At 48.9% G+C, this 26,671-nt stretch overlaps 1 long non-coding RNA gene across 1 annotated transcript in view; it reads right to left on the bottom strand.

The window, feature by feature from the left end:
• The window catches only part of LOC147114676 (uncharacterized), a 50,970-nt gene extending 36,145 nt beyond the window's left edge, over nt 1-14,825 (bottom strand). Inside the window, exons 1-3 of the long non-coding RNA XR_015078913.1 lie at nt 14,775-14,825; nt 13,384-13,511; nt 3,642-4,336 (exon numbers count right to left, since the gene is read on the bottom strand). This is a non-coding gene — a long non-coding RNA (uncharacterized LOC147114676). The remainder of the gene's footprint in view (nt 1-3,641; nt 4,337-13,383; nt 13,512-14,774) is intronic.
• Nucleotides 14,826-26,671: the final 11,846 nt, after the last annotated feature.

The raw sequence follows: 26,671 nt of genomic DNA, 5'->3' as shown, positions 1-26,671 counted from the left end.
CAATGTATCACACCCCCATCACTCACCTACCAACAATCTCTATCAATCACGACTCATATCTCACATTCATAGCTTCACCTCACCCTCACACAATTACCACTGCTGCAAGCCTCACACCCACATCTCACACCTTGTCCACACTACCAACTATTCAACCATGATAAGCACATCACCTATAGACATTGCACCACACTCACTGACACACCTCACCTATAGACATTGCACCACACTCACTGACACTCATCACCCAAACACATTGCACTACACTCACTGACACACACGTCACCCAAACACATTGCATCACACTCACTGACACACATCACCCAAACACATTACACCACACTCACTGACACACACGTCACCCAAACACACTGCCCCACACTCACTGACACACATCAACCAAACACATTGCACCACACTCACTGACACACATCACCCAAACACATTACACCACACTCACTGACACACACGTCACCCAAACACATTGCACCACACTCACTGACACACACATCACCGAAACACACTGCCCCACACTCACTGACACACATCAACCAAACACATTGCACCACACTCACTGACACACATCACCTATAGACATTGCACCACACTCACTGACACACTTCACCCAAACACATTGCACCACACTCACTGACACACATCACCTATAGACATTGCACCACACTCACTGAAACACATCACCCAAACATATTGCACCACACTCACTGACACACATCACCCAAACACATTGCACCACACTCACTGACACACATCACCCAAACACATTGCACCACACTCACTGACACACATCACCCAAACACATTGCACCACACTCACTGACACACATCACCCAAACACATTGCACCACACTCACTGACACACATCACCCAAACACATTGCTCCACACTCACTGACACACTTCACCCAAACACATTGCACAACACTCAATGACACACTTTAGCCAAACACATTGCACCACAGTCACTGACGCACATCACCCAAACACATTGCACCACACTCACTGACACACTTCACCCAAACACATTGCACCACACTCACTGACACACATCACCCAAACACATTGCACCACACTCACTGACACACTTCACCCAAACACATTGCACCACACTCACTGACACACATCACCCAAACACATTGCACCACACTCACTGACACACTTCACCCAAACACATTGCACCACACTCACTGACACACTTCACCCAAACACATTGCACCACACTCACTGACACACTTCACCCAATCACATTGCACCACACTCACTGACACACTTCACCCAAACACATTGCACCACACTCACTGACACACTTCACCCAATCACATTGCACCACACTCACTGACACACTTCACCCAAACACATTGCACCACACTCAGTGACACACATCACCCAAACACATTGCACCACACTCACTGACACACTTCACCCAAACACATTGCCCCACACTCAGTGAAACACACATCACCCAAACACATTGCACCACACTCACTGACACACTTCACCCAAACACATTGCACCACACTCACTGACACACTTCACCCAAACACATTGCACCACACTCACTGACACACTTCACCCAAACACATTGCACCACACTCACTGACACACTTCACCCAAACACATTGCACCACACTCACTGACACACTTCACCCAAACACATTGCACCACACTCACTGACACACTTCACCCAAACACATTGCACCACACTCACTGACACACATCACCCAAGCACACAGCACCACACTCACTGACACACATCACCCAAACATATTGCACCACACTCACTGACACACATCACCCAAACACATTGCACCACACTCACTGACACACATCACCCAAACATATTGCACCACACTCACTGACACACATCACCCAAACATATTGCACCACACTCACTGACACACATCACCCAAACACATTGCACCACACTCACTGACACACATCACCCAAACACATAGCACCACACTCACTGACACACATCACCCAAACACATAGCACCACACTCACTGACACACATCACCCAAACATATTGCACCACACTCACTGACACACATCACCCAAACACATTGCACCACACTCACTGACACACATCACCCAAACATATTGCACCACACTCACTGACACACATCACCCAAACACATTGCACCACACTCACTGACACACTTCACCCAAACACATTGCACCACACTCACTGACACACTTCACCCAAACACATTACACCACACTCACTGACACACTTCACCCAAACACATTGCACCACACTCACTGACACACTTCACCCAAACACATAGCACTACATTCACTGACACACACATCACCCAAACACATTACACCACACTCACTGACACACACATCACCTATAGACATTGCACCACACTCACTGACACACATCACCTATAGACTTTGCCCCACACTCACTGACACACATCACCTATAGACATTGCACCACACTCACTGACACACATCACCTATAGACATTGCACCACACTCACTGACACACATCACCTATAGACATTGCACCATACTCACTGACACACCTTTTCTCTTGCAGGGCAATGTGCTTCATAATCTCAGGCAGCAGCACCTAATTGGCAGGGGATGGGCAAGCCTGCATGTCCTTACCCAGGTGGAGGAGATGGTGATCGACATGAATGGACTGGCCGTCACTGAGCCGTTGCGATTAGCAAGGCTGAAACCGTTCAAGATGACGCTATGCTCATAACTAATCCTCCTTCTCACATCCCACTATCTCTTCTCACTTGCAAACAGCTAATTTTGTAAGCATGCACCTCTTGCTTCCCTCCCTACCCTCACCACAAGCCTACCCTTGTGCCTTTCTCCTTTCAGATACTCAAGAACATCAACCTGGCCAGCCAGTGGAGGAAGAGGAGAGTGAGGGAGAAGAAAAGACACCATCACTTGATCTGACACTCGCAGGCACCAGCTCAGATACTGGCACTGAGCGGACTTTAGAGGGTAGTATAGAGGCAGCATCTGCATGTGGTGAGTCACCGGGCACGAGTGGACTGTAGCCAGGCCGGGGGAAAGGTTAGCGCAGGTGCCAACTCCCAGGAGGGCATGGTTGCACATGAGTCCTGCTACAGAGGACTCAGATAAAGACTTCGATGGGACGGCCTACTGTAAGATTCGCAAAATTTCCACATTTGCCCCAAAGGTTATTAATAATAAAAGGGACCCTGCATGGACATTTTAAAAAGGGTACCCAAAAATGGTGTCCGCACCTCGTGACCAAAAGCCTGCAAGATTTTAAAAGCTTGGACTCTGTGGCACAGGCAGCTTTTGGGGAAATCGAAACCTAAAATGCAGTTTCTGTGAAGAAGGACTTTGTATTTTGGAAAGCAGACAGAACATTGAATATGCATTAAGCCAAATCGTAGACAGACCAAAACCAGTTAGGCCTATAATTGAGGCCATCAAGTTGTTTGCATCTATAATCGGAAACAGCTTAAGGAAACCATCGAGGCTGGACAGGCCGATAAAATGCATTAATAACAATACAGCTCAGACATCAGGCCAGTAGGTGCGATAAACAACCATCTAAAAACAATTAGTTTAGATTGCTACAATTATTTAAACTAGCCCGCCAAGATTGGAACAATGAACTAACCTGATTTGGCGCGCAGATAAGGGTTTTCGTGAGGAGTATAACTGTAGGCACCGGGTAGCAATCTCTCTCTTGCTCGCTTGCTCTGGTCCCTGCTCTCGTGGCCCCGGCCTCTTGGGCTGCTGCTCGTACTCGTGCCCTGGCCTCGTGGCGGGTTCTCTCCTCGCTCCCCGTAGTAGATTTTCAGTAACCAGTTGCACCATACCAACAGCAGGGGAGGGGAACGAGACCCAAGTCCATAGCCATCCAAGACGCCCAGGCTGCAGAAAGGGGCGAGACGAAGTTGAGCAGGTAGCCCAGGACTTGTATAGTAGTCCGGTGAGACGAGACGAGTAGAGACGAAGAAGACGATAACAACTCGATAAGGGCAGAGCAGGGCAGCGGAAAACGTATCGATAAAGATGAAGCGCCTAGTTATAAGCTGGCGCTTGGGAAGACGAACATCTTGTTGAACACTGCGAGAACGCAGGTGGCCACGCCACGACGAATAGACTGGCATTCTTAAGCTTGGGTAGGAAAATCTAGGCAGTTAAAACTGCCAACTGCCCTGTAGGCACAACGTTGCCGCCGAAGACCGCCCGAGGGAGAAGAAGAGGAGAATCCATCGCGACGAGATGACGACGGCAGCGGAGGGGAGAAGGTGTGTCGCAGTAGCAGATCCAGCACCGCGCCCCTGAAGACCACGTGGCGAGGGGTACCTAGAAGGACCAAAGACCAGACCTCAAAACTCGCACTCGTTAACAGTTGGCTCTATTTTGGATTGGTGAGCATGAATTCTGGCCCCTCATAGCTTAATCTAGTTAGGTATAAGGGGTGGGATAAGGATAAGGGGATTGTTAAGGTAGTTTGTTTTCCCTCGATGTGCTGTGTGCTCCCCATTCCTTGTATAAGTATAATAGTTATTTGTATTTGCCTGTAATTTTATACTAGTAATTTCTCGTAGGACTGTTAATTTCTATTTTAATAAAATCTTGGTTTTCTTACATCCAAACCACCTGTCTACACTAATATAATAGCAAAATACTGCGGATGCTGGAAATCTGAAATAACAACAGAAAATGCTGGAAATACTCAGCAGGCCAGGCAGCATCCATGGAGAGAGAAACAGAGTTAACGTTTCAGGTCTGGGACCCTTCATCAGAACTGTCTACTCGAGTCTTTTCTGTATCGCCACCTGTACCTAAGTCCGGTGTCTAGAACCCAGGGGCATGGGAGCGATTTGAACTGCTCACAAACAGCCAGGGGCATAACTGACTGGGCGCACGTGCCACCCAACCACACCACCCCCTACACTACAGAAGAAGGCTGATGGTCATGCACACAGAAATGATTGGTGCATTGGCAGGCCTGCAAGAAAGCCTGTTGTCACTGTCAAGGAACATGGAGGAGTCCGGCACCAATTTTGCACAGGGCATTGCGCAGAGCTTGGAGCCCATAATTTCCAGGATGGAAGTGATGGGCAACTTCATTAGCGCACTTGTGGACCCAACCATGATGCAGGGTCTGATGGCCGCATCTCAGCTTTCATCGCAGCAGAAGTGGAAGCAACCCAACATCTGAGTGCTGCAGTGGAAGCTCAGACTTCTGTCATGCAAGGTCAGACTGCTGCCATGCAGGCTCAGCTTGCTGCCATACAAGCTCAGACTGCTGCCATCGTGGCTGCATTTACCAGTGTTGAAAGGGGCTTGCAGGGTGTCACAGCAGTCCAACAGCCTGTCCTCCAACTGTTTACTAGGATTGCTGAGGCGCCATCCCGGGGAAGCGGCAGTGACTCCATGGAGCACGAACCTGTTGTCTGCTCTCAGGATGACAGCATTCGTTCTCCCACCACTGCCACTCCACCAATGCCCTTGCTGTTGCCTGTTAGCCAGCCAGCCCAGACTGCTGCCACCCATGCCGAGGTGGTGCAGTCCGCCGACAGGCCTCTGAGGCCGAGAGCCGCGCGAGGTTGTTCTGCAAGGCCATCTGCACTCTTGCGCACTGAAAGTCAGCAGCCTTTCACCAGCCATGCTACAGCTAGTGGGTTAGCAGTGATGGACGGCGAACTGCGAGATATTTGCTCTGTCACAGGTTCTGCCTGGAAGGATCCGCTGGCGAAGAAATTCAGGGCCACAGTCACCTTGAGCACCGTCATCACCCTGCTCTGAGGCTGCAGGTCTGGTTCCAAGAGGTGGCACAGTTCTGTGAGCACCTTCTTGGTGAAGTGGAGTCGACGAACACACTGCTCATGGCATAGGTGCAGGCAGAACTGCTCTCTGAAGACCCTAGGTGTGTAAGGCCTCCTCCTGAGAGCCCTCCTCCTCCCTCTATGAGCAGCTTGTCTTCTTTGCTGCCTCTTCGCCATCTCCCTGCAGCCCAATGGAGACTGTAACTAGAGCCCCCAGGACTGGGAGCAAGTGGTGTACTCAGAGGCCATTCAGGAGCAGTCAACACCATCCCAACATCCAGCAGCACTCCCTACCCACTTTAACAACTTTTGAAATCTCTTACAGCAACCCAGTACTCCTACAAATGCTGTAAGAGCCAGTACAAAAGCAATAAGCAAATTCAGAATCATAGAATGGTTACAGCACAGAAGGAGGCCATTTGGCCAATCGAGCCCGTGCAGGCTCTCTGCAAGAGCACTTCAGCTAGTCCCACTCCCCACCCTTTCCCTGTAGCCCTGCAAATTTTTTTCCTTCAGGTACTTATCCAACTCCCTTTTGAAAGCAATGATTGAATCCCCCTCCACCACCCTTCAGGTAGTGCATTCCAGATCATAACCACTCACTGCGTAAAAAGGTTTTTCCTCATGTCGACCTTTGATTCTTCTGCCAATCACCTTAAATCTGTGTCCTCTGGTTCTCGACCCTTCCGCCAATGGGAACAGTTTCTCTCTATCTACTCTGCCTAGACCCCTCATGATTTTGAACACCCCTATCAAATCTCCTCTCAACTTTCTCTGCTCTAAGGAGAACAACCCCAGCTTCTTCAGTCTATCCACGTAACTGAAGTCCCTCATCCCTGGAACCATTCTTGTAAACCTTTTCTGCACCCTCTCTAAGGCCTTCACATCCTTCCAGTTGAAGTCAAACTAGTGTTTTCTAACTTACTTGCAAGTTGGATGTATCCCTTTAAATAGCGCTGGTGGGTGCAGCTGAACACACGTTCAGCTGTGATTGTTCAGGAAAGGACATTGAATGGAGCGGCGATGTCAAAAATGGCAGGTCGTGCATCAAATCAGCGTTAAATGCTGACTGACTGGCTACTGTGCATACTGCTGGCGTGTGCACATACCGCCCACACTATCGCCCTCACCAAGATGGCGAATGGTGAGGGCTGTGGCGGATGTGGGTGGAAGCGAGGTGGACACCATTTTTTTTTTTTAATGGACAAATGCACCAGCGCTACAGAGGTAAATTTCCTGGCCATAGAATCATATAATCAGAATCATCATCATAGGATCATATAATCAGAATCATCATCATAGAATCATAAAATCAGAGAATCATAGATGTATAGAATCTTAGAAACTAAGAATCTTAAAGTCATAGAATCAGAATCATAGAATCATAGAATCAAAATCAGGCAGTGACTAGTGGGGTACCACAAGGATCGGTCCTAGGACCCCAGCTGTTCACAATATATATTAATGATCTGGACGAGGGAATTGGATGTAATATCTCCAAATTTGCAGACGACACAAAGCTGGGCGGGAGGGTAAGCTGTGAGGAGGATGTCGTGAAACTCCAGTATGATTTGGACAGATTGGGTGATTGGGCAGAAACATGGCAAATGCACTATAATGTGGATAAATGTGAGGTTATCCATTTTGGTGGCAAAAACAGGAAGGCAGATTATTATTTGAATGGCAATAGATTGGGAGAAAGGGAAGTGCAAAGAGACCTGGGTGTTCTTGTGCACCAGTCACTGAAGGTAAGCATGCAGGTGCAGCAGGCGGTTAAGAAGGCAAATGATATGTTGGCCTTCGTAGCAAGAGGGTTCGAGTACAGGAACAAGGATGTCTTGCTGCAGTTGTACAGGGCCTTGGTGAGACCGCATCTTGAGTATTGTGTGCAGTTTTGGTTGCCTTATCTGAGGAAGGATGTTCTTGCCATGGAGGGAGTGCAGCGAAGATTCACCAGGCTGACACCTGGGATGGAAGGAATAACGTATGAGGAGAGATTGTGTCGATTGGGCTTATACTCACTGGAGTTTAGAAGATTGAGAGGGGATCTCATCAAAACCTATAAAATTCTGTCAGGCCTGGGCAGACTAGATGCAGGAAGGATGTTCCCGATGGCCGGGGAGTCCAGAACCAGAGGTCATAGTCTAAGCATAAGGGGTAAGCCATTTAGGACTGAGATGAGGAGGAATTTCTTCACCCAGAGAGTGGTGAACCTGTGGAATTCTGTGCCACAGAGGGCGGTGGAGGCCAGTTCATTAAATATATTCAAGAAGGAGTTGGATATATTTCTTAAGGCTAAAGGGATCAAGGGATATGTGGAGAAGGCAGGGACAGGGTACTGAATTTGGATGATCAGCCATGATCTCATTGAATGGCGGAGCAGACTCGAGGGGCCGAATGGCCTACTCCTGCTCCTATCTTCTAAGTTTCTATTTTTCTATCAGAATTATAGAATTTTACAGCACAGAAGGAGGTCATTCAACCCCTTGTGCCATGCTGTGGTGGCTCTTTGAAAGAGCTATCCAATTTTTTTCATGGGATGTGGCGTCGCTGGCAAGGCCAGCATTTATTGCCCATCCCTAATTGCCATTGAGAAGGTGGTGGTGAGCCACCTTCTTGAACCGCTGCAGTCCGTGTGGTGAAGGTACTCCCACAGTGCTGTTAGAGAGGGAGTTCCAGGATTTTGACCCAGCGACGATAAAGGAACGGCGATATATTTCCAAGTCGGGATGGTGTGTAACTTGGTGGTGTTCCCATGCGCCTGCTGCCCTTGTCCTTCTAGGTGGTAGTGGTCACGGGTTTGGGAGGTGCTGCCGAAGAAGCCTTGGCGAGTTGCTGCAGTGCATCTTGTAGATGGTGCATACTGTAGCCATGATGTGCTAGTGGTGGAGGGAGTGAATGTTTAAGGTGGTGGATGAGGTGCCAATCAAGTGGGCTGCTTTGTCCCACTCACCTCCCTGCCCTACAAATCTTTCCTATTCAAGTATTTATCCAATTCCCTTTTGAAAGTTACTATTGAATCTGCTTCCACCACACTTTCAGGCAGCGCATTCCAGATCATGACAACTCGCTGCGTAAAAATAATTCCTTCATCTCCTCTTTGGTTCTTCTGCCAATTATCTGAAATCTGTGTCCTCTAGTTACCAATCCTCCTGCCAGTGGAAACAATTTCTCTTTGTCTACTCTAATAAACCCTTCATAATTTTGAACACCTGTATTAAATCTCCACTTAATCTTCCTCTAAGGAGAACAAACCCAGCTTCTCTAGTCCACATAATTGAGGTCCCTCATCCTTGGTGCCATTCTAGTAAATCAATACCTAGTGTAGAAGGAGTGAAACATGGTTAGGACAGTGAGGGTCACTGGCTACCTCTTAAAAATAATGCATACAGATGATAGCTTGTTAAGAAGTGTTGCAAGGTGTGACAAAATTGTGATACAGGAAATACGAAAGTGTGTAATATGTTATAGATAGATATATTTAACATTAAATAATGCGTTGTATGCTACATATAGTACTTCATGTACATTGTGTACAATGCATATGTACACATTTTGTAAAGATAGGAAGTACATATAGATGATTTTTTTTATATACAATATACATGATGGTGACGGAGTTGGGAGAGGTTGCAGAACTTCACTTTACCTAGTGGTCAGTGCCCGCAACTACATTGTGACTGTTGACATATCAAAATTGAATGGGAAATGTTGACATAGTAGTTTATAATGATAAATGTTGACAAAAAAGTGTGAACAAAAATCGTGATAAAAGTAAGGTTTGTAGGTAGGAGGTGTATGCCCTAAGAAAGGTTTTTAATAATATATAGATATTGTGTAACATACAGTACAGATTCATGTCCATCAGCTGCCTTCAAGTTCTTCACCAAAATGTCCCTTCTTCTTTGAGAGGCTGGACAGTGGGTTTCAGCCTTGGCTCAGTGATGGGAGTCTCACTTCTGAGCCTGAAGGTTGTTGGTTCAAGCCCCACTCTAGAGACTTGAACATGCAATCTAGCCTATCACTTTAGTGCTGCACTGCTAGAGGTGCCATCTTTCATATGAAGCATTTATTGAGGGTCCATCTCCTTGTTCAAAATGCATGTAAAATATCCCATGGCACTATTTGAAGAACAGCAGGGAATCCCAATGTGCTGAGGTCATGAAAGATGTTTTATAAATGCAAGTTCTATCTATATAACTATTTTTTGTTACTAGTGTTAGTTGAAGGAAGAATATTGGCCAGTATAATGGAAGAATTCCACACTCTTTTTCAAATAGCGCCAAGGAATCTTTAACATTCACCTGAATAGTCAGAGAGGGCCTCAGCTTAATGTTTTATCTGAAGGATGGCACCTCTGACAATGCAAAATTCTTTCAGTACTGGAAAATGCTCACATCCCTGTAGTGGGCCTTGTACCCATGATCTTGTGACTCAAGCTCTGTTATACAACTTGAATCTGCAGCCTATACAAATGCAAGTTCTTTCTTTTCTGACTGGCGGGCAAGAGTGTTACTAATTAAGCTAAGCGGGCATGTTCATAAAATAAGTCTTTTAATGTATCTCCTTTTGTTTTCTTCATTTTTGGGATGTGGGTATCGCTGGTAAGACCAGCAATTATTGCCCATTCCTAGTTGTCCTGAGGAACATAGGAACAGGGCCATTCAGCCCCTCAAGCCTGTTCTGCCATTTAATTAGATCATGGCTAATCTGTATCTCAACTCCATTTACCCGCCTTGATCCCATATCCCTTAATAACCTTAACTAACAAAGGTGAGAAGGTGGTGGTGGGCCTTCTTCTTGAACCGCTGTAGTCTATGTGGTGAAGGTGCCCCCACAACGTTGTTAGGTAGGGACTGTAGTGTTTTGATACAACTGAGTGGCTTGCTAGGCCACCTCAAGGGCAGTTAAGAGTCAATTAAGTTAGTGTGGGACTGGAGTTTCATGTAGGCTAGACCGGGCAAGGACAACAGGATTCCTTCCCTAGTGAACCAATTGGGTTTTTACGAGACCCCAACAGCTTCATGGTCACTTTTACTGACACCAGCTTTTTATTTCCAGATTTAAAAAAAGATCTGAATTCAAATTCTCAAACTGTCATGGTGGTATTTGAACTCATATTCATTGTATTATTAGTCCAGGTCTCTGTATTACTAGTCCAGTAATATAACAATTACACTACCATACCCGTTGACCATTGTCACTAAACCAGTCCTACCTTCTTCCTGTTACAGCACCTATAATAGTTTATTACCAGGAAAATATATGGCCCATAGTCATTATACCAATAAAGATGAAGATTACTTTGTCCCAGTAGGCAGGGAACAACACATGTTGGCAGGATGAAGCCTCTTTGAAGCCAATGGGCTAGGAGCTCCAAAGCCTGGCAGGACTGGAATTATTTAATGCCAGAAGGCAGTGAGCCCCACAGATTGGCAGTAGAAAGGCTAAATATTTTTCTTCTGTGCTCAGTTTACTACAGTGCTTTTGTAGGACCACCCGTTCTAGGGTTTTCTCTCATGGTTTTGCCCCCCTCTTCTCCTCATGGAGTTGAACTCATGCCTGTGACTGACGGACCTCCTCCAGACATTTCACCCAACTGGATACTCTTCATATGTGATCGCAGCGGACTACCAAACCTCGTGGCAGGCAGGGATTGGGGAGAGAAGATTCACGCCAACACTCTTTATGACTGGGATCACTGCATTGGATCAGGAGCAGGAACTCGTGCTGATTTCTCCTTCCTCCCACTCCTTGGCTCAGGGGCAACTAAGGCCAATTACCAGATTTACAACCATCCTATTTCAGATTAGTTAATTCACCACGTCTCCGTACAATTGTGATTATCACGTGTAGTTTTTTTTAAGCAAAGATTTTAAAAGAACTGAGATTGGGAAGGGTTAAGGAATCCATCATGAGAAAATAATTAAACGTTTTGTTGCTCTTAAATCAATCATCTAGTGTCTGATCAATTGGAAAACACATTACAGCTGAGACTAACTCTGTAACTTGAGGAGTCAACAGTTCATTTGCCAGAGATGTCAAAATGTGCTTTAGTTCCTCCATAGTAGTCAAACACCAGCTGGGTTTATCGCCTAGGCCTAATGCCTTCTGTCAACAGTCCAATTCACCTCACTAAGGAAAATGTGTACCAACTCCACAGATTACAGAAGAACCTCTTCAGAAAAGAGAGTGTACTCTTGTCACAAGGGACAAAGGATGGTGTGAAAAGCAAAGAGCTTGTGTTTGATGGTGTGTGAGTGTGTGAGCGAGGCAAGTTTTCAGTTTTACTCAAGCAATAAAGGCTGGGACAGGAGGGAAGGGGGAGGGGAGAGGAAAGGATTGGGGGTTCTTTCAATTACTTAATGGATGAATATACCCCGTGAGCAAGGGCCCAGGTTCCATACTCATTCTCAGTGGTTACTTGGTCGAGTTGTAATTTAAGGCACAATTTTCTGACTTTGTGCTTTTGGCAGCAACCATTGTCGTAAAATCGCGCATGTGCCTAAATCTCTGATACGTGCTTCCAGTGGGTGACACTTCTGACTGAGAGGGAAGTCAGAAAATCGCCACATTGGTGCTGATCTCAATCTTTCTCTCACAGTCCAGTGAGAGAAAAGAGGGGAACCAATATTAGGAGGTGGGCTGTTCATGGCATCTAAGTGGAAGGGCTACTTGGCAACTCCACTGCTGCCACATGATTGAAATCTGGAGCTGATCCATGGGACCGTATCACATTACATCCCACTCCAGAGACTTGAGCACAAAATCTAGGTCCTCAGTGCAGTACTGAGGGAGCACTGCACTGTTGGAGGTGTTGTCTTTCGGATGAGATGCCCTCTCAGGTGGACATAAAGGATTCCAAGGCACTATTCGAAGAAGAGCAGGGAATTTTTCCCCGGTGTCCTGGCCAACATTTATCCCTCAACTAACATCATTAAAACAGGTCATTATTGTTGTTTATTTTTTTTCCTCATAGCATAGATCAAGGAACAGCTCCCTCTAAACTAGCCCAATAATGTTACTTGACTGAATCAACGTAACACCTTCCAACTCCCAATTTTGAAGTGAGATTGTTGAACTAGTGCCAACTTATATTCTAATATTTATGCTGCAAACTCATAGTCCACCGAGAACTCGGTTTGAGACAAAACATCCCTTTTTATCCCTCTCTCCAATGTTGTGTGTGTTCACATGCATGTGAGTGCATGTATATGTACTTGAATGCATGAGTGTGCGCACATGTACCTGTGTATGTGTATACATGCACGCAGGTCTGTGTGTGCATGTGTGCGTGCATGTGTATGTGGGTATGTGTGTGCATATGTATGTGTGAATATATATGGTTGGCATTTGATGGGTCTGGCACTGCCAAAATTGACCACTGTGGAGGTTGCTGATTCGTGGAGGCTGTTGGTTGGCTGCCCAACTTCTTAGAATAGTGGCATTGGCAGGAGAGGAGACCCTCTGGACAGCATGTGGAGCAAACACAGCCTCAACAAGACAAATAGGAATCGTATGGAGGGCTCCCAGTGGTAACAGCCATAGGCAGGACACCTGGGATTGTCTCATAGTCACCTGTCAGCCAGTATTTGAGTCTTCCCACGGTCTGGCAGAGTAGGGAGCTTGGCACTATCGTCATGGAGATTCAAGCCTCATGAATGATGAATAGGTTGTTTGTTTGTAGGGTACCCCAATGGCTCTTTCTTGGAAAAAACATTAACATTAAATTTCTCATGTTACCAATAATAGCCCAAGGCCTAGAAATTGAGTTGGCGCCGCGCCAGGGCTTTAGCGCCGGAAATTTAGCGCCGGCGCTAAGTCCCCCTGCGCGCGCCAAAAATTCAGTAGCGCTGCGCCCAGACGGCTGCCGGCGCTACTGGAGGGTGTCAGCGCCTCGCAATGGGCGCTGACTGCCGCATTGCGGCGCTAATCCGCCGCTGCGGCACCCGATGCGGTGCGGCAGGCTGGGGAAGTGCAGGCCTCCTCCTTCCGTTAAGGAGGAGCTGCCTGCACCCGACCGCTGGCCGTTGATCTGTGGAGAAAAATGAGCCCGGCACCTCGGAGAAGTGCCGGGCTCGCGGCCCACACGCATCTGTGCCGCGGGGGGGTGTTGGAGGAGTCCGGGGAGGGAGGTGCGGGCAGGCGGCCGCCGGGAAAGCGGCCGGCCGCCGCGCGACCTTAATGCGCCGGTGCTAAGACCCGTAGCGAACTTTTGAAAAATCGTTGGTTGCGGCTGCCACGGGCGAGGCGGCCGCAACTCAATTTCGGCGTTCGGGCGCGTTGCCACGGCAACCGGGACGCTGCGCACACCGATGACGTCATCGGTGCCGGCGCAGCGCAACCGGCTAATGCCGATGGCAGCGCCCAAGTGAATTTCTCAATCGGCTGTACTTGCGGCGCTAGGCCCTCTAGCGCCTCAAAATGGGCGCTAACCCCACTCAATTTCTAGGCCCAAGAATCTGTCCTTAACTGTTATACTATAGAAATGCAAGACTCTCATAATGGGCTGAATCTTAACTCCCTAAAACAGGTGGATTGGTGTCGTGTCAAAGGTTAAAATGCAAAACATCTGGAATGAGAACCAAACCCGCCCACTTCCAGTTTCAACGGAGGCGGGGCAAGGGGCGGGCAAGCAATCTGCTCGCAGGAAGGAGGCTGGTCATTTAAATATTATGAGACTGCCTGCCTTCATTTTAAGTGATTCTATTTTTAACCTCAGGCGGCCGTGTTTCCAGGGCCTTGGTAAACTTGGCAGCTGAAAGCAGGCGCAAAGGGCTGAATCCGTGATGTGCCTTTACAGCACTGCTTGTGGGCCAACAAGCTAACCAGTAAAACCTCCCTCCAATGATCTGTCTGTTCCGCATCAACCCCTCCCCCGCCCCAACCACCATCGGACCCCCCACCACGATCCAGACCACCCCCACCCCCGCCGCCCCTGATTGCTCTCACTTCCTCAATACACCTACCTGCTCTTGTAGGCTTCAGCCTTGTGAAGCAGGCTTCCTGCCCGAAAGGCCTCCAAGCCTGTCAATCAGGCTGCCTGTGGGCGGGAACCCCATTTAAAGGAGCCCTGCAGTTAAATTCTGCAGGACATTTGGGAAACCCATTCTTCCGGATTTCCTGACCTCATAACAGCACCCCCGGCACAGAACTCCAGGTTAAAATCCAGGCCAATAAGAAAGAAAAGAAAGTCAGTCATGTATTTATATAGCACCTTTCACGGCCTCAGGACGTCCAAAAGTACTTTTTGAAGTGTCGTCACTGCTGTAATGTAGGAAACACGGCAGCCAATTTGTGCACAACAAGCTCCCACAAACAGCAATGTAATAATGACCAGATAATCTGTTTTTATGATGTTGATTGAGTGATAAATATTGGGCAGGACACCGGGGATAACTCCCCTGCTCTTCTTCGGAATAGTGCCATGAGATTTTTTACGTCCACCTGAGAGAGCAGACAGGACCTCGGCTTAACGTCTCATTCAAAATGACGCCGCCTCCGACAGCACAGCACTCCCTCAGCACTGCACTGGAGTGTCAGCCTAGATTTTTGTGCTTAGATTATGTGCTCAAGTTCCTGGACTGGGTCCCACAACCTTCTGACTCAGAGGCAAGTGTGCTATCCACTGAGCCACAGCTGACGCGTGTCTCCAACCATTGTTGAAAGTTATGAGCAATCAGTGGGAACTGCTGCTGTTGCGTTTGCAAAGATAATCCAGAGGCCGTATGCAGAGCTCAGTTCATGTTGCTTTTAATGGCTGATCCAAACACACTCTCACAGGCAAAAGCAATCGAATATCTATATCCAATGTCAGACACAATACAACGATAACAGCACTATCAAACTCCATGTGCTCAGGCCAAGGCAATCGAGTACCTATCACCAATGTCAGACATAACATTTCCTCCCCCCTCACAGAATTTCAAACATGAAATGTAGTGACAAAGTCCTGTAGGTGGCCAGGGCGAGAACGTGTACGAACAGGCCGAGGTGCGGACTGGTGAAGAGCAGGCTGAAGTGGGGACTGGTGAGGAGCAGGCTGAGGCACAATAGCTGCTTGAGGGTTGGCTGGCTGAGCCACATGTGCATCCCGCCACTCTGGGGGTAAGGCTTGGGGATTAGGTCCGTATAATCCCGCATCAGGGAACTGGTATATCTAGTCTAAAACACGGGAAAGCAATTGGTCTTGACAACATAGCAACGGAGCAGATAAAGCATTTTGGACAGAAAGCAAAGAAATGGCTCCTACAATTGTTCAACCACTGTCTGGCAACACACAAGCTACCTAATATCTGGCAGAAGACACATGTAATAGCACTATTAAAGCCTGGAAAAGATCCCTCAGATCTTAAGAGTTTTCGGCCAATTTCACTGCTTTGCCACACCTATAAGCTATTTGAACGCCTGATACTCAATAGGATAGCACCAACTGTAGATGAGAAGATCATTCCAGAGCAAGCGGGTTTCCGCCCTGGCAAATCAACAACAAGCCAACTGCTCAACCTCACACAACACATCGAAGATGGTTTTGAGCAAGGGATGGTAACAAGTGCTGTTTTTGTAGACCTGTCAGCAGCATACGATACAGTGAACCATAGACGTCTCCTCTGCAAGATTCTAGAGATGACAAAAGAGATTCACTTAACAGAGCTGTTAGAAAGCATGCTTCAGAATCGCCGGTTCTATGTTGAACTAGGTGGGAAGCGCAGCAGGTGGCGTATTCAGAAGAATGGTCTTCCTCAGGGAAGTGTGCTTGCACCGCTGCTGTACAACATTTACACGAATGACCAACCTATAGACGGTGTTACACGCCATTTTATATATGCTGATGACTTGTGTCACTGCCCAAAGCACTGATTTTAACACCGTGGAGAAAACGCTTTCTGAGGCCTTGGAGGGACTAAAATCCTACTATGAAGAAAACCACCTTCGCGCAAACCCATCAAAGACGCAAGTTTGTGCATTCCACCTCAGAAACCGTGAAGCCAAACGCCAGCTGAAAGTAACTTGGTGTGGAGCAACACTGACGCATTGCGAGCACCCTATCTACTTAGGAGTCACCCTTGACCGATGCCTCACCTTCAAGAACCACATCGAGAAGACAAAGGCAAAAGTGAGCGTACGAAACAACATCCTGAATAAGCTCACTAACACAAGATGGGGAACAAGCCCGAAAACATTGCGAACCAGTGCACTTGCTCTTTGCTATTCCACTGCCGAATACGCCTGCCCTGCATGGGAAAGGTCTACTCATGCCAAGAAGATGGATGCCGTTCTGAATGCAAGCTGCCGATTTATCACAGGTTGCTTAAAACCAACAAACACCAACAGCCTATATATCCTGGTGGGTATCGCTCCCCCTGATATAAGAAGAACAGTAGCCAGCAAGAAAGAGCGACTCCGTCAAACATCAGATGAGAGACACCCTCTGCATTGTCATACACCTACACCCAGCCGCCTAAAGTCAAGAAAGAGCTTCATGAACAGCGTTGTTCCATTACAATCAACCTCATCTGAAGCCCGCATCGCCTTGCGGAAAGACCGGCTCGCCAGTCTTGAACAACCCCCAGCGATGGAAATTTTACTTGATGAAAGCCTTCCCCCAGGAGCTAATTGCAACTGGGCAACCTGGAAGTGCCTTAACAGACTTAGGACCGGTGTAGGTTGCTCAAAGGTGTCACTAAGCAAATGGGGATATTCAACTAGCCCAACAACTTGTGAATGTGGAACTGAGGCACAGACTATGCAACATCTCCTGCAATGTTGCAGATCTTGTCGAATTCAACAACAAGGCGCAAAAATGTGTCCAGTTCTGGCTGGGCTATGTATAGACTGTCCGTGGACATGATAAGAAGAAGAAGGGGGTGCTGGCACCTTCCGAAGGCGGCTGGCATGCCACCGAGAGCTGTCAGTGAGGCAGAAAGTGGCTGGTCCAAGTTGGCGGCTGATTTGGAGAGGGGAGGACCAGAATGAGGCCATCTTATTATTGCGGTGAGACCTGCGGACTCTGACCCAATCGGAGACTGAGATGTTGAGCACCTTGGCCCTCTTCGACTGGTCGAAGTGGAGTTTCATCTTCTCCTGCTGTCTAGCAACTGTGGCTTGAGCCCGTGGAGCAGGGCTCTGAGCTAGCGAGGGGCGGAGCCTGCCAAGGGGCGGCATGAGCTCACGGCCTAGCATGAGGGATGCGGGTGAGACCCCTGTAGTGGAATGCTGGGGGGCTCTGTAGTGCAGCAGTGTGTGGAGGAGGGCCTTGTCAAACGCACACCCCTGGGATAGGTGTGCTCTGAGGCCATTTTTCAGTGTCTGGTTAAAACGCTCCACCCCCCTGATGTGCCTCAATGAATCCGAGACTCAACGTTAACGGAGCAAAGCAAGGCTTTTATTAACTCAGAAAGTAATACACAGTGGAGAAGTGTCTCTCATCCAGAGATCTGCTGTACTGCCTGTGAGACACGCTGGGGCCTGCTTAAGTAGGGGCCAGGTATGGGCGGAGCCCTACACACAATACAATACAGGTAAGGAAATGAAACTGAAACTAAACTCCCCTGCTTGTCACAGTCACAGGCACAATCAAACACAGAGAATACAGAGTGCCTGATGAATGGCATATTTCATCACATTCACCCCTTCTCCAGATTTAGTCTGTTCGGGGGTTTGATAGTCCTCTGTGACCGACGTAGCTGTTGTGGTGCCGCGGGTGTCGGCTGGGTGTCCCCGGTGGCCTCCTGGGTCTCTGCTGGTGGCGCCGCCAGGGTTGTTGAAGGGGTAGTTGGTGGGGGCACCGTTGGTCGAGGTCTGGTCCGATTTCCCCATTCTCCACCACGCTGCCTAGTATGCAGAGGCGCGTGGTGTTGAAAACGCACTTGTCCTCGTTGTAAGTGAGGTTGAGTTTTTGTGCGGTTTTCAGGAACCTCTCGAGGTTCGTGTCGTGATCCTGCTGGTTGTGACCGCAGATGGTGACGTTGTCGAGGTAGGGGAAGGTTGCCTGCAAGTGGTGGTCATCGACCATGTGGTCCATCTCCCTCTGGAAGACCGAGACCCCATTCGTCACCCCAAAGGGGACTCTGAGGAATTGGTAGAGGCGTCCGTTCACCTCGAAGGCGGTGTACGGGCAGTCCTCTGGTCTGATAGGGAGCTGGTGGTACGCTGACTTGAGGTCGATGGTGGAGAACACCCGGTATTGGGCAATTTGGTTCACCATTTCTGATATGCGGGGTAGCGGGTAGGCATCTAGTTGGGTGTACATGTTGATTGATGGTGCCCCGAGCAGGGACCACCGTTAGAGAGAGTTGTTGTGCTAGTTCAGGGTGGATAAAACTCTCCATGCTTCCACTGTCTATTAAACATTTAACCCCGCACCCGTTTACCTCGATGTCCACCATTGATTTGGATAGCGGGTGCGGTCTGGTCTGGTCCACTGTGACCGATGCCACTGTAGGGCCCTGATCGACACAAGATGGTGTCCACGCTGTCTGCTCACAAGATGGCGGACCCCACGAGGTCGGGCAAGATGGCGTCCAAGATGGCCGCTCCCACGGCGCACACGCGGCGGTGGCGGGTTTTCCAGCGGGGTTCCCTCTGCACACCTTCCCGAAGTGCCCCTTCTTACCGCACTTAAAGCAGGTGGTGCCTTTCGCCGGGCACAGGTTTCTGGTGTACTTCGGCTGCCCACAGAAGTAGCAGTTGGGGCCCCGATGTGTCGCGGCTGTCGTAGGGCTTCTGGGGGGAGAGCGGGGCCCCGATGGTGTCAGGCTGCCGGGCGGGGAAGATGCCTTCCAAGATGGCGGCGCCCTTGGTGCACACGTGGCGGCGTGGGCGGCGCGGGCTGAAGAGTAGGCGTCCGAGTTTCTCTGGGCCACATCCAGGGATCGCACTGTGTCCACAGCCTGTTTCAGGTCCAATCCCGTTTTTTCCAGTAGTCTCTGCCGGACGTAAGTGGAGCTGAGGCCTGTGATCAAGGCATCATGAACAAGCTCGTCAGTGTACACTGCGGCTTTTACCTCTTGGCACTTGCAGTCTTTGCCAAGCGTTTTCAGGGTTACTAGGAACTCATCCAGCGATTCCCCAGGTCGCTGTGTGCGAGTAGCGAGCAGATGCCTAGCGTACACCTCGTTCGTAGGCTGCTGGTAATGCGCCTTTAGGATGTCGCAGGCGGCCGGGTACGTGTCGGCGTCTTGGATGAGGGGGTAAACCCGGTGGCTTACCCAATTCCGCAGGATTCCGAGTTTCATACTTTCAGCATCCGTAGCGTCTGTGATGGCTGCAGAATTGTCCAGGAAGAATTCCATACACTTAAACCAGTGTCCGAATCATGCCGATGCGTCCGAAGCATGCGGGTCCAAATCCAAATGTTCGGGTTTCAAGAATTGATCCACTGCGTTGAAAATTGAGTTAATAAAATTGATGTGCCTCAATGAATCCGAGACTCAACGTTAACGGAGCAAAGCAAGGCTTTTATTAACTCAGAAAGTAATACACAGTGGAGAAGTGTCTCTCATCCAGAGATCTGCTGTACTGCCTGTGAGACACGCTGGGGCCTGCTTAAGTAGGGGCCAGGTATGGGCGGTGCCCTACACACAATACAATACAGGTAAGGAAATGAAACTGAAACTAAACTCCCCTGCTTGTCACAGTCACAGGCACAATCAAACACAGAGAATACAGAGTGCCTGATGAATGGCATATTTCATCACACCCCCCATTTGACTCAGGGTGGTAGTACGCTGTGCGTATGTGACGGATGCCCTTGCTCTCAAGGTAAGAGAAGAGTTCCAAAGAGACCATTTGGGGGCCATTGTCTGTGGTGATGGCCCTTGGATGCCCCCAGCGGGAGAAGAGGGACTCAAGGATATCGATGATGACCCGAGAGGTGACGGAGCCCACAGCAGTGACCTCTGGCCATTTTGAGTGCAGGTCATAGGTCACCACTAGGAACTGTTGATGGTGGAGGACACCATGGATCTCCCCGCAGACGTCCAGCTGCAGGTGCTCCCAGGGCTGAGAGGGCCAGGCAAGGGGTTGCAGGGTGGAGGAGCTTGGTGGCCAGTCTTGCCACTTACAAGGCAGGCTGCACAGTCCTTGACCAGGGCCTCGATTTCCCTGTCGATACCCGGCCACCACACTAGGTCTCGGCATCGTTGTTTGAGCTTCACTATGTCCAAGTGGCCCTCGTGCGCCATGGATAAAACACACGCACGAAGGGCACTTGGGACCACAGTGCAGAGTCCACGTGCAACACAAGAGTCATTCCAGCAGGAGAGCTCTTCTTTAACTCTGGAGTAGGCAGACAGTTCCTCAGGCACCTTGCGAGGCCAGCCATCTCTGATGAAGGTGCACAGCTGGGAGAGGGTCGGATCCTGTTCAGAGGCCTCTGAGCTCCTGGAGAGAGACTGTGGTTTGGAGAGGCATGTGCAGCATCTGGACGATATCCTGTTCCACATGTTCAGACTCGACGAGTGGGGCTGGGGCAGAGACAGTGCGGGAGAGCAGATCTGCAACAACATTGTCACGTCCTGGTGTGAACTGGAGACTGAAATTGTATTGGCGGAGGCGGTCAGACCAGTGGTGTAGACGCATTGGTCTGTGGCCCGTGCCGGATGTCGACAGCAGGGCAGTGAGAGCCTGGTGATCGGTTCGCAGGGTGAAGACACGACCATACGTGTACAGGTGCCACCACTCACATGCCCAGACGGACGCCAGCGCCTCACGCTCGCCTACTGAGTACTTCTGTTCGGTGGGGCTAAGGGCTCGGGAGGCAAAGGCGATTGGTTTCTCCACTCCATTCTATATCTGCGATAAAACCGCCCCCACAGCTGCAGCGGACGCGTCACAGGTGACGAAGGTAGGGCTGGCGACATCAAAGTGAGCCAACACTGGAGGCGATGTGAGCTGCGACTTGAGGAGACGAACAGCTTCCGTACAGGCTTGTGACCACATCCTTTCGCAGGAGCTGGCGCAGTGGGGCTGTGGTGGCTGAGTACTAGGGCAAAAACTTCAGGTAGTACCCAGTCATGCCAAGGAAGGAGGCAACCTGTGCTGCAGAGCTGGGTTCTGGGATGCTGTGAATGGCATCCACGTTTGACTGGAGTGGGGATATACCGTCAGCCGACAACCGAAACCCCACAAATTCGATCTCTGAAACAGCAAAGACACACTTTTCGCCATTCAGTGTGAGCTTGTGTTTTGCTAGAGCCACGAAAACTCTGTGAAGGCGTTCGTCGTGAGTGGAGGTCGAGGGCCCATGCACGACGATGTTATCCAGGTAGATGGCCACCCCAGGAATGCCCGCGAGCACAGAGGACATCACCTTTTGGAAGCAGCTGGGTGCAGAGCTAAGTCCAAATGGCATCCTGGTGTACCGAAAGACGCCAGCATGTGTCACAAAAGCAGTGAGGTCCCTGCTGCTGGGGTGGAGGGGAACCTGTAGATAGCCCTGTCGAAGGTCCAGTTTCGAGAACAGGATGGAACCATAGAACTGCGCTGTGAGTTCCTCTGACATGGGCAGTGGATATTTGTCAGGGATTACGGCCTTATTCACTGCTCGAAGATCGACACAGACGCGTAGACCACCTGACTTTTTCGTTGCGACCACCAGGTTGGAGACCCATGGGGAGGCATCAACTGGTTCAATGATGCCAGCTTCCAGGAGCTGCTTTAGTTCAGCTGTGACCCCGTCATGGAGAGCAAGCGGGATGCGGCGCAGTGGCTGAATGACAGGGGTAACGGTGGAGTCAACCATGGGCTGGTGGGTGAAGGCAGTCAGGCAGCCCAGACCCTCGAAGAGTGCTGGCCATGTTTGGCACCACGGTGAGGCGGCATGGAGAATCGCAGACCTGCCGGTGTCCAAGAGAGAAAAACCCAGGTCAGTGAAAAGATCCAGTCCCATCAGGTTAGCTCCTTGGCATGCCACATGAAAACAAAAATCTGGCAAAACTTTTGTTCAATAGCGTACAGTGAGGTTGACTGAGCCCACTAGTCCAATTTTCGAATTACCATACCCGCAAAGGGCAGTGGAGGGCGCAGAGAGTGGCAGGGAGCTGAAAAAGCGTTTGAATGTGTCCACATTCAGCAGTGAGACGCTGGCATCGGTATCCAACAACAGAGAGATGCACACCTCATTCAGGTTAATTGTGCATGACTTGAAAGCCACTACTGGCCCAGAGCTCACGTTATAATTATAGGCCAACTGCTTGAGGACTGAGAGTGTTCATTTGTAGCAACAGGGGCAGAGCGGCAGACATTGGCAAAGTGATTTTGTTTTCCACAATTGTGGCAGGCTTGGCCGCGCGCGGGGCAATTCTGCGCTCTAGTAGCATGTGAACGAGATCTGCAGTTTCCACACTGTTGCTGCGGTAGCGCGCGTTGCTGCCGTCGCGCAAGAATTACAGTGTCAGAGCTGTCGGGGCCGAGGGCGCTGTCACTGGGTGTGTGTGCTAGTTTCGCTGCACATTCGGCTGCAGACTCCACTTGAAAGGCAATGTTGACTGCCTGTGACAACGACAGATCGTCGGACTCGAGTAACAGTCTTTCACGCACTCTCACATTGTTGGTGTGCTCTATTGGTTGATCACACACCATCTCATCTTGTAGTGCACCGAACTTGCACGAGCTAGCTAACCCCCTCAAATTAGCTACGTATTGATGCACCGACTCGCCGGGGAGTTGGTGACGCTGTCTAAAAATGAATCGCCGCAGGAGGGCACTTTTTGGAGCAAAGAAGTGTGTGCTTAACAGAGCCACAGCCACATCATATGTTTGAATTGAGTCTGCTGCGCATAATGTCCCAAGAACATGCTGGCCCTCCGCTCCCAAGCAATGGGATAACAGTGCCTTTTTCCGTGCTGTGCTCACATTTTCTAGTCCAAGAGCAATGAGGTAGGTTTCAAAGGACTGTAACCAGCGTACCCGTGGGATCGGGGGCTCACCGGGTAGTGCAAGGAAGGGAGGAGGTGGTGGAAGAGAGATTTCAGCCATCCTCATCGCCAAATGTTGCGTTTGCAAAGATAATCCAGAGGCCGTATGCAGAGCTCAGTTCATGTTGCTTTTAATGGCTGATCCAAACACACTCTCACAGGCAAAAGCAATCGAATACCTGTATCCAATGTCAGACACAATACAACGATAACAGCACTATCAAACTCCATGTGCTCAGGCCAAGGCAATCGATTACCTATCACCAATGTCAGACATAACAGCTGCACCACTCCCCCCTCCACCCTCCCCCAATCCCCTATCCCTCATCTCCCATCTATGTTTGCCTCTCTCTCTACGCCAGATGAAGTGATGCCAGGGTGAGCAGGTCCTTGTTGGAATAAAACCCAATTCTCTTACTGGCGTTTAGATTTTAAGATTAGGAGAACACGAGTTCCTCGTCAACGTAACAACTGACACTGCACGTCAATAAATAGCTCGCCACAGTATTAGTGCAACTATGGGGGTGAATCGACTTGAGGCTTCTCTTGTTGCCACTGTAACTAAGCCAATAACTTAATACAATAGAATCATAGAATCTTACAGCACAGAAGGAGGCCATTCAACCCATCGTGCCTGTGCCGGCTATTTGAAAGAGCAATCCATTTAGTCCCACTCCCCTGCTCTTTCCCCATAGCCTACAAATCTTTCCTTTTCAAGTATATATCTAAGTCCCTTTGAAAGTTACTATTGAATCTGCTTCCACCATCCTTTCAGGTGGTGCATTCTAGATTATAACGCTTGCTGTGTAAAACATTTCTCCTCATCTCTCTCCTGGTTCTTTTGTCAATTATCTTAATTCTGCGTCCTCTGTTAATCGACTTTCCTGCTAGTGGAAACAGTTTCTCCCTATCTACTCCATCAAAACACCTCATAATTTTGAAAACCTCTATTGAATCTCCTCTTAATCTTCTCTGCTCTTCGGCTTCCCTTGTCTATTTATGGGGCGTTTGGCAAATTTACAGTGGTGCTGCAGGAGAACATTACTCCCCTCAACCCCTCCCCCTGAGGAATGTCTTCTATTAGCATTGCAAACATTCAAACTTAAGTGTGGAAAAATATGCATGCGGTTTAATGGAGTGACTGGGAATTTCTCAAACTTGGGTCCACCCGGAATGGAGTTATACTGTACACGGCAGCTGGTCACACACTTTTTGGCTTTAGTCTGTTCAGCAATCAGATCGATGAAGTGACCCCAGAGTTAAAGAGTCACAAATTTCAGCACAGAAAAAAGCCATTTAGCCTACCATGCCAATCCACTTTGTCCCATTTCCCTGCCCTTTCACTTTCCTTTTAAAATCTGTTATGGATTCTGCTTCAACCATTGGTTCTGGTAAGGCATTCCATGTCCTAGCAATCCTCCGTCTTAAAAAAAAGACCAGCTAACCTCTCATTTTGTTCTCTTGGTGCTGATTTTAATTTGATGCCCTTTACAATTCACAGACCATAAATCCATGTGCACACACATATAATACTGTACTCAAGGGAGGGGATGAAAGGGGATGTTTTGTCTCCAACCCAGTTCTTAGCGGACTGCAACATAAATTTGGTATTATTTGACACTAGTTCAGAAATCTTACTTTGAAATTGGCCAGCGGTGAACTGGAAAATGTTACATTGGTTCAGTAAAGTATCTTGATTTACCTTATCGAAAACCCCTCATAATTTTGAACACATCTATTAGATCTCCACTTAACCTTCTCTGTTCTAGTCAAAAGAGTCCCAATTTGCCTAGTCTCTCCTTCTGGTCACCACATTACAGGAAGGATGTGATTGCATTAGAAGGGGTGCAGAGGAGATTTACGCGATGTTGCCTGGGCTGGGGAATTTTAGCTATGAGGAAAGATTGGATAGGCTGGGGTTGTTTTCTTTGGAACAGAGCAGGATGAGGGGAGACCTAATTGAGGTGTATAAAATGATGAGGGGCCTAGATAGAGTGGATAGGAAGGATCTATTTCCCTTAGCAGAAGGATCAATAACCAGGAGGCATAGATTTAAAGTAATTGGTCGGAGGTTTGGAGGGGATTTGAGGAGAAATTCTTGCACCCAAAGGGTGGTGGGGGTCTGGAACTCACTGCCTGAAAGGGTGGTAGAGGTAGAGACCCTCATCACATTTAAGAAGTACTTAGATATGCATTTAAGTGCCATAACCTACAAGGCTACGGACCAAGTGCTGGAAAGTGGGATTAGGCTGGATAGCTCTTTGTCAGCCAGCACAGACAAGATAGGCCGAATGGCCTCCTTCTGTGCTGTAAATTTCTATGATTCTATGAACGGCTCTCTGCCATCGTCCAGCTGGGTGGGACTGCACTAGCCTTGTTCCATTCTTATCTATCTAATCGTAGCTAGAGGATCACCTGCAATGGCTTCTCTTCCCACTCCCACACCATTATCTCTGGTGTCCCCCAAGGATATATCCTTGATCCCTCCTATTTCTCATCTACATGTTGCCCCTTGACGACATCATCCGAAAACACAGCATCAGTTTCCACACGACGACACCCAGGGCTACATCACCACCTCTCTCAGCCCCTCCACTGTACCTAAATTATCAGACTGCTTGCCCGACATCCAGTTCTGGATGAGCAGAAATTTCTTCCAACTAGCCACTGACTCTATCCCTCTCCCTGGCAACTCTGAGGCTGAACCAGACTGTTCGCATCCTTGGTGTCATATTTGACCCCGAGATGAGCTTCTGACCATATAGCCGCACCATCACTGAGACCGCCTATTTCCACCTCTGGATCATTGCCCGACTCCATCCCAGCCTCAGCTCATCTGCTGCTGAACGCTCATCCATTCCTTTGCTACCTCAAGACTTGACTATTTCAATGCACTCCTGGCCAGCCTCCCACGTTCAACCCTCCTTAAACTTGAGGTCATCCTAAAC

The sequence above is a fragment of the Somniosus microcephalus genome, chromosome 7, assembly GCF_052327205.1.
Source record: "Somniosus microcephalus isolate GS21.2 chromosome 7, FLI_Smic_1.0, whole genome shotgun sequence".
NCBI classification, from domain to species: Eukaryota; Metazoa; Chordata; class Chondrichthyes; order Squaliformes; family Somniosidae; genus Somniosus; species Somniosus microcephalus.
This window is presented reverse-complemented; position numbering and strand designations above follow the sequence as displayed.